Source organism: Arachis hypogaea, chromosome 4 (genome assembly GCF_003086295.3).
Source record: "Arachis hypogaea cultivar Tifrunner chromosome 4, arahy.Tifrunner.gnm2.J5K5, whole genome shotgun sequence".
Taxonomy (NCBI): Eukaryota; Viridiplantae; Streptophyta; class Magnoliopsida; order Fabales; family Fabaceae; genus Arachis; species Arachis hypogaea.
In genome coordinates, this window is record NC_092039.1 from 116,084,183 (window position 1) to 116,095,030 (window position 10,848).

Consider the following 10,848-nt stretch of genomic DNA (forward strand, 5'->3'; position numbering starts at 1 on the left):
ATGAAAGAAAATCATAGCTTTGGCTTTATCCTTCTGGGATGTATAATTTTCAGTCTCAATGGTATCTTCAAGATCCATTGAATCAAGATGGATTTCAACATCTATATCCATGATAAATAATTGTTTCCAAATATATCAAGAGCATTATATTCAAGATGAAAGAGTTTCGACATAATAAAAATTTGTTACCTGGAGTCTTCCTAAAATTTTGTTAGAGTTTCGTGCTGATAACGTATTATAAAATAACTAAATAAAAAAATAAGGAAGAGGTAACAAATATAAAAAAATAGAAAGAGAGAGAAAGAAGTATTGCAACATAAAGAGAGAGAATTCTTATTGCTTGTGTGTGTTTTTATTCAGAGACTTGAGCCTCTATTTATAGGTATACAAGATGACATTTTTCAAACTATAATAAATAGAGTCATCCTTGATAAACTAAGTTACTTTGGAAATAGGCATCACATATGATCTTATCACAACATTATTTAAATATTCTGGCTTTTTTTCTTCTTCTTAACATTACGGCAACGTATATATGATTTTCTTTTAATCATTTAGAATTAAGCTTCTTCTCATGAGTTCAAATCTTGTTCATGGCTCAATTACTATCATATTCCAAATAATAATAATAATCAACAGGAATCGTGACTCCACTGAAAGCAAATGTTATCAAAAAAAGCGTAGCCATAGGCCTTTTTTTCTTGTAGTGTTATCATCATGACCATTATTTTCAATAAACCTACAAGGTCCTTCTTTGAATATTTGCCACGTGATATCCGTATAAGTTTTGTCCCTATCATATTCATATATATCAAACCGACGGCAAACACCATCTTTCCAAGCAAAGCTACAATAGAAAAGTGTGGTTCCAAAGATATTAGGTCTAAAATGGAACAAGAAATGTTCATGAGACTTTAGATATTGCACCCTAATATCATCATCTCTTGATTTGCAATGAACCGTTAGATTGTCCTAGTCTTTTAGAAGATTCTGAATTGCCACAGATATTTTCGATGACCTTGATAAAACGTTGCCAAAAAATGGAAGCATAGTAAGAAGCCATAGGATGAAAATGCTTCTAGCAAGATGAGCCATTACTACCGCACTATTTGGACTACTAATTTTTTTTTATCCTTTTTAATATGAAGTTGTGAATAATTGTTATGTTTATATATAGGATCAAGTAACTAGAATTTAAGGTATTATAAACTATAGTCTATAGAGTAAAAGAGATGGTTGAACTAAAAAATTTGAAAAAACTGCGGCGTGAATATTGTAGACAATATGGTTATATGGCCCCACACAAAGAGTGCATGGCACCACACAAAGAGTGCCTCGATGATGGGAGTATACAGCACAAATTAAATTTAAGTTTTTGGTTTATTAAATTAGCAATTCGTCGGATTTTTTATTTAAATAAATATTTACAAGTCAGATTTAAATTAGGATATATACATGCAACGATTTTTCATTTGGGATATTTATATATAATATTTCCATACAGATGTTTTATATGCGTAAATTATCCGAAATATTAATCATAATATATGTATTCTTTTTCTGTCTATATATATGACTAGATGAAATTAAACATTGTTTAGACTAACACAACATAAAAATATATAGAGTTAAGGTTATGGTTGAACTCAAATTTAAGTCTCAAAAGCATGCATAAAGCTTTTCTCATTATACGGAAACATACAAATTGCGTTTGCATATATATAGATTATAGATTATAGTTTCTGAGAAGTAGTTCCATCGAGGGAATACTAACATAGTGACTAGCGCAATTAACGCATATTTTAAGTTTTCTTAAAATAGGATATTACTTTATGAGAAATGCCAAACTTTATTATTTTTTATTATCAGTTAATTATTAATATTTAAAAATTTAAGATAAAATATATTATTAAATAATTAAATTAAAAAAATTATCTCTAAAAAAAATTAAATTATTAGCTAAGTCAATACCAAAGCTTGAAAAAATTTTTGGAGAACAAAAAATGTTAACATAAAAATTATATAATAATATTTATATTAAAATAAAATTTATAAATATAATTATTTTTTTAAGTTTATTTCTAATATGACAATAAATAAATAATTATATAAATAGATATTATAAAATAAATAACTATATTGATAAAAAAATAATTTTACTACAATTAATTTTAATATTAAAATTGTAAAATTTTATTGATAATTAGAATAATAAACGATAATAAGAATGAGAGTTTAATTTGTATAAATAAATTAATAAATTTTTTAATTTGTAAAAGTCTATTGAAATTTAAATTTAAAATATTATTATAAAATAAATAACTATATAGAAAAAAAATTAATTTTACTATAACTAATTATAATATTAAAATTGTAAAATATTGTTGATAATAAGAATAATAAATGATAATGAGAATGAGGTTTTAATTTGTATATGAATAAGTTAATAAAGCCTTTAATTTGTGAAAGTTCATCAAAGTCTATGTCCAAGATGTTAATGTTTAAAATTAAAAAGGATTGAATAAATACAAAAAATAGGAATAGATTCCATAGGTCTAATATAAAATTGGCTAAAGTATATTTTTTGTCCCTAATATTTCTAATTTTTTTTTGAAAATATTCTTAACATTTAATTTGATTCAATTTTGTTCTTAACATTTCGATAAGTTTCGATTTTATCTTTACCATTAAATATTTTACAGTCAACCATCAGTCAAATTTTTTTTTAATTCTACCCTAATTTTCATCATCACCATCTTCACCGTTTTAATCTCATCTCAAACCTCATCCCGTTCTTATCACCGTCACAAAGTCACCATCTTCTCTCTCTATTTTGTGTCTTTAGAACTTGTACTTATTCTCTAAATTATCGACCTTGTTCTTGTATTGCTGTTATGTAGGACATTTCGTTAATTATTTAAACATTGAAATTAAATAAAACTTTTTTAGATTTAAATAGAACATTTTAAACTTTAAAGATAAAAATAAGATTACGTCCAAACGTAGAAAATCAATTTAATATTTTTCTTTTTTTCTTTTTATATATTTATTTTATACTACATTCTTTTTTTTCTTAGTTAATAAAAATCAAATTCTAAACCTTTAAGTTATAAAAAGTTAAAATCTCTAATTATGTACCAATATGTCATCAAACTGCTTGTTCAAAAAATTAAACTGATAATGTATATAACCATATTTAAAATAATTGAATATACCAACAAGATTAAAACTGAAATTCAACGAGCACACTAAATTGACACAATATTCTGGCATAACGGTGATTTTTATCGAAATTGTTATAAATCCATTTCTCAATGCTTTAAAGGACTATAATCACCTAAACGCTGATGATGAGCGGATAATTTGTACGCTTTTTGGCATTGTTTTTAGTATGTTTTCAGTATGATCTAGTTAGTTTTTAGTATAATTTTATTAGTTTTTAGTTAAAATTCACTTTTTTGGACTTTACTATGAGTTTGTGTGTTTTTCTGTGATTTCAGGTATTTTCTGGCTGAAATTGAGGGACCTGAGCAAAAATCTGATTCAGAGACTAAAAACGACTGCAGATGCTGTTGGATTCTGACCTCCCTGCACTCGAAGTGGATTTTCTGGAGCTACAGAAGCCCAATAGGCGCGCTCTTAACGGCGTTGGAAAGTATACATCCTGGGCTTTCCAGCAATATATGATAGTCCATACTTTGCCCAAGATTTGATGGCCCAAACCGGCGTTCAAAGTCACCCTCAGAATTTCCAGCGTTAAACGCCGGAACTGGCACAAGAATGGGAGTTAAACGCCCAAACTGGCACCAAAGCTGGCGTTTAATTCCAAGAAGAGTCTCTACACGAAAATGTTTCAATGCTCAGCCCAAGCACACACCAAGTGGGCCCGGAAGTGGATTTTTATGTCATTTACTCGTCTTTGTAAACCCTAGGCTACTAGTTCTCTATAAGTAGGACATTTTACTATTGTATTTTCATCTTTTGATCTTTTGATCTTTTGATCTTTGGATCATCTTTTGATCATTTTAGATCTTCTGATCACGTTTTGCGGGGCTGGCCTCACGGCCATGCCTAGACCTTGTTCTTATGTATTTTCAACGGTGGAGTTTCTACACACCATAGATTAAGGTGTGGAGCTCTGTTGTACCTCTAGTATTAATGCAATTACTATTGTTCTTCTATTCAATTCCGCTTGTTCTTGTTCTAAGATATCACTTGTTCTTCAACTTGATGAATGTGATGATCCGTGACACTCATCATCATTCTCACCTATGAACGCGTGCCTGACAACCACCTCCGTTCTACCTTAGATTGGGTGGATATCTCTTGGGTTCTTTAACCGGAATCTTCGTGGTATAAGCTAGAACTGATGGCGGCATTCAAGAGGATCCGGAAGGTCTAAACCTTGTTTGTGGTATTCTGAGTAGGATTCAATGATTGAATGACTGTGACGAGCTTGAAACTCGCGATTGTGGGGCGTTAGTGACAGACGCAAAAGAATCACTGGATTCTATTCCGACATGATCGAGAACCGACAGCTGGATAGCCGTGCCGTGACAGGGTGCGTTGAACATTTCCACTGAAAGGATGGGAGGTAGCCACTGACAACGGTGAAATCCTTGCATACAGCTTGCCATGGAAAGGAGTAAGAAGGATTGGATGAAGACAGTAGGAAAGCAGAGAGACGGAAGGGACCAAGCATCTCCATACGCTTATCTGAAATTCCCACCAATGAATTGCATAAGTATCTCTATCTTTACCTTTATGTTTTATTCATCATTCATAACCATTTGAGTTTGCCTGACTAAGATTTACAAGGTGACCATAGCTTGCTTCATACCAACAATCTCTGTGGGATCGACCCTTACTCGCGTAAGGTTTATTACTTGGACGACTCAGTACACTTGCTGGTTAGTTGTGCGAAGTTGTAGTGATCACAATTTCGTCCACCAAGTTTTTGGCGCCGTTGCCGGGGATTGTTCGAGTATGGACAACTGACGGTTCATCTTGTTGCTTAGATTAGGTATTTTTCAGAGTTCTTAAGAACGAATTCTAGTGTTTCATGATGATCTGTTGAAGTCTGGCTGGCTGTGAAGCCATGTCTAATTTTATTGGACCGAGGTTTCAACTTATCATCACAAGAGCTTGTTGATTTCTATCAATCTTGCTGTTGGAGCAGTGATCTGCTAAGGCTTGGCTGGCCATTGGTCATGTCTAGTGTTTTGGACCGGAGCTTTCTTTGAAAGCTTGGCTGGCTATAAAGCCATGTCTAATTCCTGAACCGGAGTCTTAGACTAGCATTGCAATGATTCCTGGAATTCTCATTAAGAATTTTGATACCTTTATTCTCCACTTAATTTTCGAAAAAACCAAAAATATTTTATATTTCTTGTTTGAGTCTAGAGTCTCATGTTAAGTTTGGTGTCAATTGCATGTTTCTGTTCTTCTTGCATTCATGCATGTGTCTTCATTAATCTTCAAGTTGTTCTTGATGATTTCATTGCTCTGATCTTTGAATTCTATTGACTTGAGTGTTTATTTGTCTCATATGCATTCTCATTTTGTTAGTGTCAGTAGTATACAAACTGCTAAGTTTGGTGTCTTGCATGCATTGTTTATTTGATTTTAGTTGCATTTTGATTTTTCCTCATTATTAAAAATCCAAAAATATTTTTAATTTGTGTCTTTTCAAAGTCAATAATACAGAGAATTGAAGATTCAGAACACATAGCAGAGGAACTACACAGAAAAAGCTGGGCGTTCAAAACGCCCAGTGAAGAAGGCAAACTGGCGTTTAAACGCCAGCCAGGGTGCCTGGCTGGGCGTTTAACGCCCAAAAGGGTAGTAGTTTGGGCGTTTAACGCCAGGATGGCACAAGAGGGAAGATTTTGTTTTCAAATCAAATTTTTTTAAGTTTTCAAAATCTTTTCAAAATCAAATCTTTTTCAAATCATATCTTTTCAATCATATGTTTTTAAAATCAATTTCTTTCCATTTTCAAGGATACTTGCTATTAATTAATGATTTGATTCAACATTTCAAGTATGTTGCCTTTTCTGTTGAGAAAGGTTTAATGTTTGAATCATATCTTTTCTTGTTAGCCAAGTTATTAATTTTTAAAATCAAATCTTTTTAAAAATGTTTTTCAAATCATATCTTCTCAATCACATCTTTTTAAAACCAATCATATCTTTTTAATCACATCTTTTTCAAAATAGTTTTCAATCAAATCTTTTTTATTTCTAATTTCAAAATCTTTTTCAAAAATCACTTGATTTCTTTTCTATTCTTGGTTTTCGAAAATCAAATTGTGTTTTTCAAAATGCTTTTAAAATCTCTTACCTAATTTTCGAAAATTCTTCCCCTCTTTTCACATTCTTCTTCGACTTCTGCCTTCTATTTTTCTTTTCCTCTGACACCTCAAGGAATCTCTATACTGTGACATAGAGGATTCCATATTTTCTTGTTCTCTTCTCTTTCATATGAGCAGGAGCAAAGACAAAAGCATTCTTGTTGAGGCTGATCCTGAACCTGAAAGGACCTTGAAGCGAAAGCTAAGAGAAGCTAAGGCACAATTCTCTGTAGAGGACCTGACAGAAATCTTCAAAGAAGAAGACCCCATGGCAGCTGAAAACAACAACAATGCCAACAATGCAAGGAAGGTGCTGGGTGACTTTACTGCACCTACTCCCGACTTCTATGGGAGAAGCATCTCTATCCCTGCCATTGGAGCAAACAACTTTGAGCTTAAGCCTCAATTAGTTTCTCTAATGCAACAGAATTGCAAGTTCCATGGACTTCCATTGGAAGATCCTCATCAGTTTTTAGCTGAATTCTTGCAAATCTGTGACACTGTCAATACTAATGGGGTTGACCCTGAAGTCTACAGACTTATGCTATTCCCTTTTGCTATAAGAGACAGAGCTAGGACATGGTTGGACTAACAACCTAAAGAAAGCCTGAACTCTTGGGAAAAGCTAGTCAATGCCTTCTTGGCAAAGTTCTTTCCACCTCAAAAATTGAGTAAGCTTAGAGTGGAAGTCCAAACCTTCAAACAGAAGGAAGGAGAATCCCTCTATGAAGCTTGGGAAAGATACAAACAATTGATCAGAAAGTGTCCCTCTGATATGCTTTCTGAGTGGAGCATCATAGGTATTTTCTATGATGGTCTGTCTGAACTATCCAAGATGTCTTTAGATAGCTCTGCTGGAGGATCTCTTCATCTGAAGAAGACGCCTACAGAGGCTCAAGAGCTGATTGAAATGGTTGCAAATAACCAATTCATGTACACTTCTGAAAGGAATCCTGTGAACAATGGGACGAATCAGAAGAAAGGAGTTCTTGAGATTGACACTCTGAATGCCATATTGGCTCATAACAAAATATTGACTCAGCAAGTCAATATGATTTCTCAAAGTCTGTCTGGAATGCAAAATGCACCAAGCAGTACTAAGGAAGCTTCATCTGAGGAAGAAGCTTATGATCCTGAGAACCCTTCAATGGAAGAGGTGAATTACATGGGAGAACCCTATGGAAACACCTATAATCCTTCATGGAGAAATCATCCAAATCTCTCATGGAAGGATCAACAGAGACCTCAACAAGGTTTCAACAATAATAATGGTGGAAGAAACAGGTTTAGCAATGGCAAGCCTTTTCCATTATCTTCTCAGCAACAGACAGAGAGTTCTAAGCAGAACACCTCTGACTTAGAAACCATGGTCTCTGATCTAATCAAAACCACTCAAAGTTTCATGACTAAAACAAGGTCCTCCATTAGAAATTTGGAGGCACAAGTGGGTCAGCTGAGCAAGAAAATTACTGAACTCCCTCCTAGTACTCTTCCAAGCAATACAAAAGAAAATCCAAAGGGAGAGTGCAAAGCCATCAACATGGCCGAATTTGGAGAGGAGGAAGGGGCAGTGAACGCCACTGAGGAAGACCTCAATAGACGTCCACTGACCTCCAATGAGTCCCCCAATGAGGAACCATGGGAATCTGAGGCTCAAAATGAGACCATAGAGATTCCATTGGACTTACTTCTGCCATTCATGAGCTCTGATGAGTATTCTTCCTCTGAAGAGGATGAATATGTCACTGAAGAGCAAGTTGCTAAATACCTTGGAGCAATCATGAAGCTGAATGACAAGTTATTTGGAAATGAGACTTGGGAGGATGAACCCCCTTTGCTCACCAAAGAACTGGATGACTTGTCTAGGCAGAAATTACCTCAAAAGAGACAAGATCCTGGGAAGTTTTCAATACCTTGTACCATAGGCACCATGACCTTCAAGAAGGCCTTGTGTGACCTAGGGTCAAGTGTAAACCTCATGCCTCTCTCTGTGATGGAGAAGCTAGGGATCTTTGAGGTGCAAGCTGCAAAAATCTCACTAGAGATGGCAGACAATTCAAGAAAACAAGCTTATGGACTTGTAGAGGATGTTCTGGTAAAAGTTGAAAACCATTACATCCCTGCTGATTTTATAGTCTTAGAGACTGAGAAGTGCATGGATGAATCCATCATCCTTGGCAGACCCTTCCTAGCCACAGCAAAGGCTGTGATTGATGTTGATAGAGGAGAATTGATCATTCAAGTGAATGAAGAATCCTTTGTGTTTAAGGCTCAAGGATATCCTTCTATCACCATGGAGAGAAAGCATGAAGAGCTTCTCTCAAAACAGAGCCAAACAGAGCCCCACAGTCAAACTCTAAGTTTGGTGTTGGGAGGCCACAACCAACTTCTAAGTTTGGTGTTGAACCCCCACATTCAAACTCTAAGTTTGGTGTTGGGAGGTTCCAACATTGCTCTGAGCATCTTTGAGGCTCCATGAGAGCCCACTGTCAAGCTACTGACATTAAAGAAGCGCTTGTTGGGAGGCAACCCAATGTTACATTTTATCTATTTTCCTTTGTTATTTTATGTTTTCTATAGGTTGATGATCATGAGAAGTCACAAAATCAATTGAAAAAGCAAAAACAGAATGAAAAACAGAAAGAAAAACAGCACACCCTGGAGGAAGATCCTGCTGGCATTTAAACGCCAGTAAGGCTAGCAGATGGGCGTTTAACGCCCAGTCTGGTACCATTCTGGGTGTTTAACACCAGAAAGGGGCACCAGACTGGCGTTAAACGCCAGAAAAGGGCAAGAACTCGGCGTTAAACGCCAGAAATGGGCACCAGCCCGGCGTTTAATGCCAGAATTGGCACAAAGAGTAATTTTGCTCGCCACTTGGTGCAGGGATGACTTTTCCTTGACACCTCAGGATCTGTGGACCCCACAGGATCCCTACCTACCCCACCACTCTCTCTCTTCTTCACCCATTCACCAATCACCTCAACACCTCTTCCCCAAAAACCCTTCACCTATCAAATCCCATCTTTCTCTTCACCACTCACATCCATCCTTCATAAAACCCCACCTACCCCACCATTCAAATTCAAACCACTTTCCCTCCCAAACCCACCCATACATGACCGAACCATAACCCCCCTACTCCTATATAAACCCTTCTTCACTCCTTTATTTTCACACAACCTAAACACTACTTCTCCCCCTTGGCCGAACCACAAGGCCATCTCCATCTCCTCTATTTCTTCTTCTTCTACTCTCTTCTTTCTTCTTTTGCTCGAGGAAGAGCAAACCTTTTAAGTTTGGTGTGGTAAAAGCATTGCTTTTTGTTTTTCCATAACCATTTATGGCATCCAAGGCTGAAGAAACCTCTAGAAAGAGGAAAGGGAAGGCAAAAGCTTCCACCTTCGAGTCATGGGAGATGGAGAGATTCATCTCAAGGGTGCATCAAGACCACTTCTATGAAGTTGTGGCCTTGAAGAAGGTGATCCCCGAGGTCCCTTTCAAACTCAAAAAGAGTGAATATCTGGAGATCCGACATGAGATCCGAAGAAGAGGTTGGGAAGTTCTTACCAACCCCATTCAACAAGTCGGAATCTTAATGGTTCAAGAGTTTTATGCCAATGCATGGATCACCAAGAACCATGATCAAAGTGTGAACCCGGACCCAAAGAATTGGCTTACAATCTTAGATAACAATTTAATGTCTAATTTGTTGGGATCTAGCTAAGTGGTTGTTATTAAAAATAATCAGCTACTAAATTATATTTTCAAATTTAATGACCAAATATTGCATAAGAAAAATATTTCGACAACCAATATTTAACAACTAATATTTAATAACTAATCTTAAGATCACTTACATAGATTAGCAGTTAGATTTTACTTTTTTTGGGGGAGGAGGGGGTTTTGTTTTGTTTTGGGGGTTTACTTTATGTAGAAGCAAAAGACTAATTAATAAAAAAACTAAAGAGAAACCAGATTAGGAGCACCACAGATCAAAACATGAAACTGTGATGAGAAGACGAACACAGAATTTGAGAGCAAAAAAGTAACTTGTGAATGAAGAAACAAAACTAAACTGTGAATATCATTCAGTATATTAGTGTATATTTACAATGAGTTGCAGCCACTATTTATAACCATTGTCTAAAGTCTAAACTAACTCTTCACATCAAGATAGAAATACCAAGAACATCATCTTTAACTATTGTGCAATGAGTAACTAACTAACTAGTTGTTAGAATTAAAACTATTTAAGCAATTTTGCTCTTCTCCTTTAATAATTAACAACATAAAAAATATTTGATAACAGAAAAAAATTAACAAAAATCAATCAAAATTTGCCTTATTTAAATATTCTGACTTTCTTTCTTCTTCTTAACATGACGGCAACGTATATATGATTTTCTTTTAATCATTTAGAATTAAGCTTCTTCTCATTAGTTCAAATCTTGTTCATGGCTCAATTACTATCATATTCCAAATAATAATAATAA

At 34.7% G+C, this 10,848-nt stretch overlaps 1 non-coding gene across 1 annotated transcript; it reads right to left on the reverse strand.

Moving 5' to 3' along the window:
• Positions 1–7,025: 7,025 nt before the first annotated feature.
• On the reverse strand, positions 7,026–7,133 carry LOC112798365 (small nucleolar RNA R71). Its single transcript, XR_003199979.1, has one exon. It is a non-coding gene; the product is annotated as a small nucleolar RNA R71 (small nucleolar RNA).
• Positions 7,134–10,848: the final 3,715 nt, after the last annotated feature.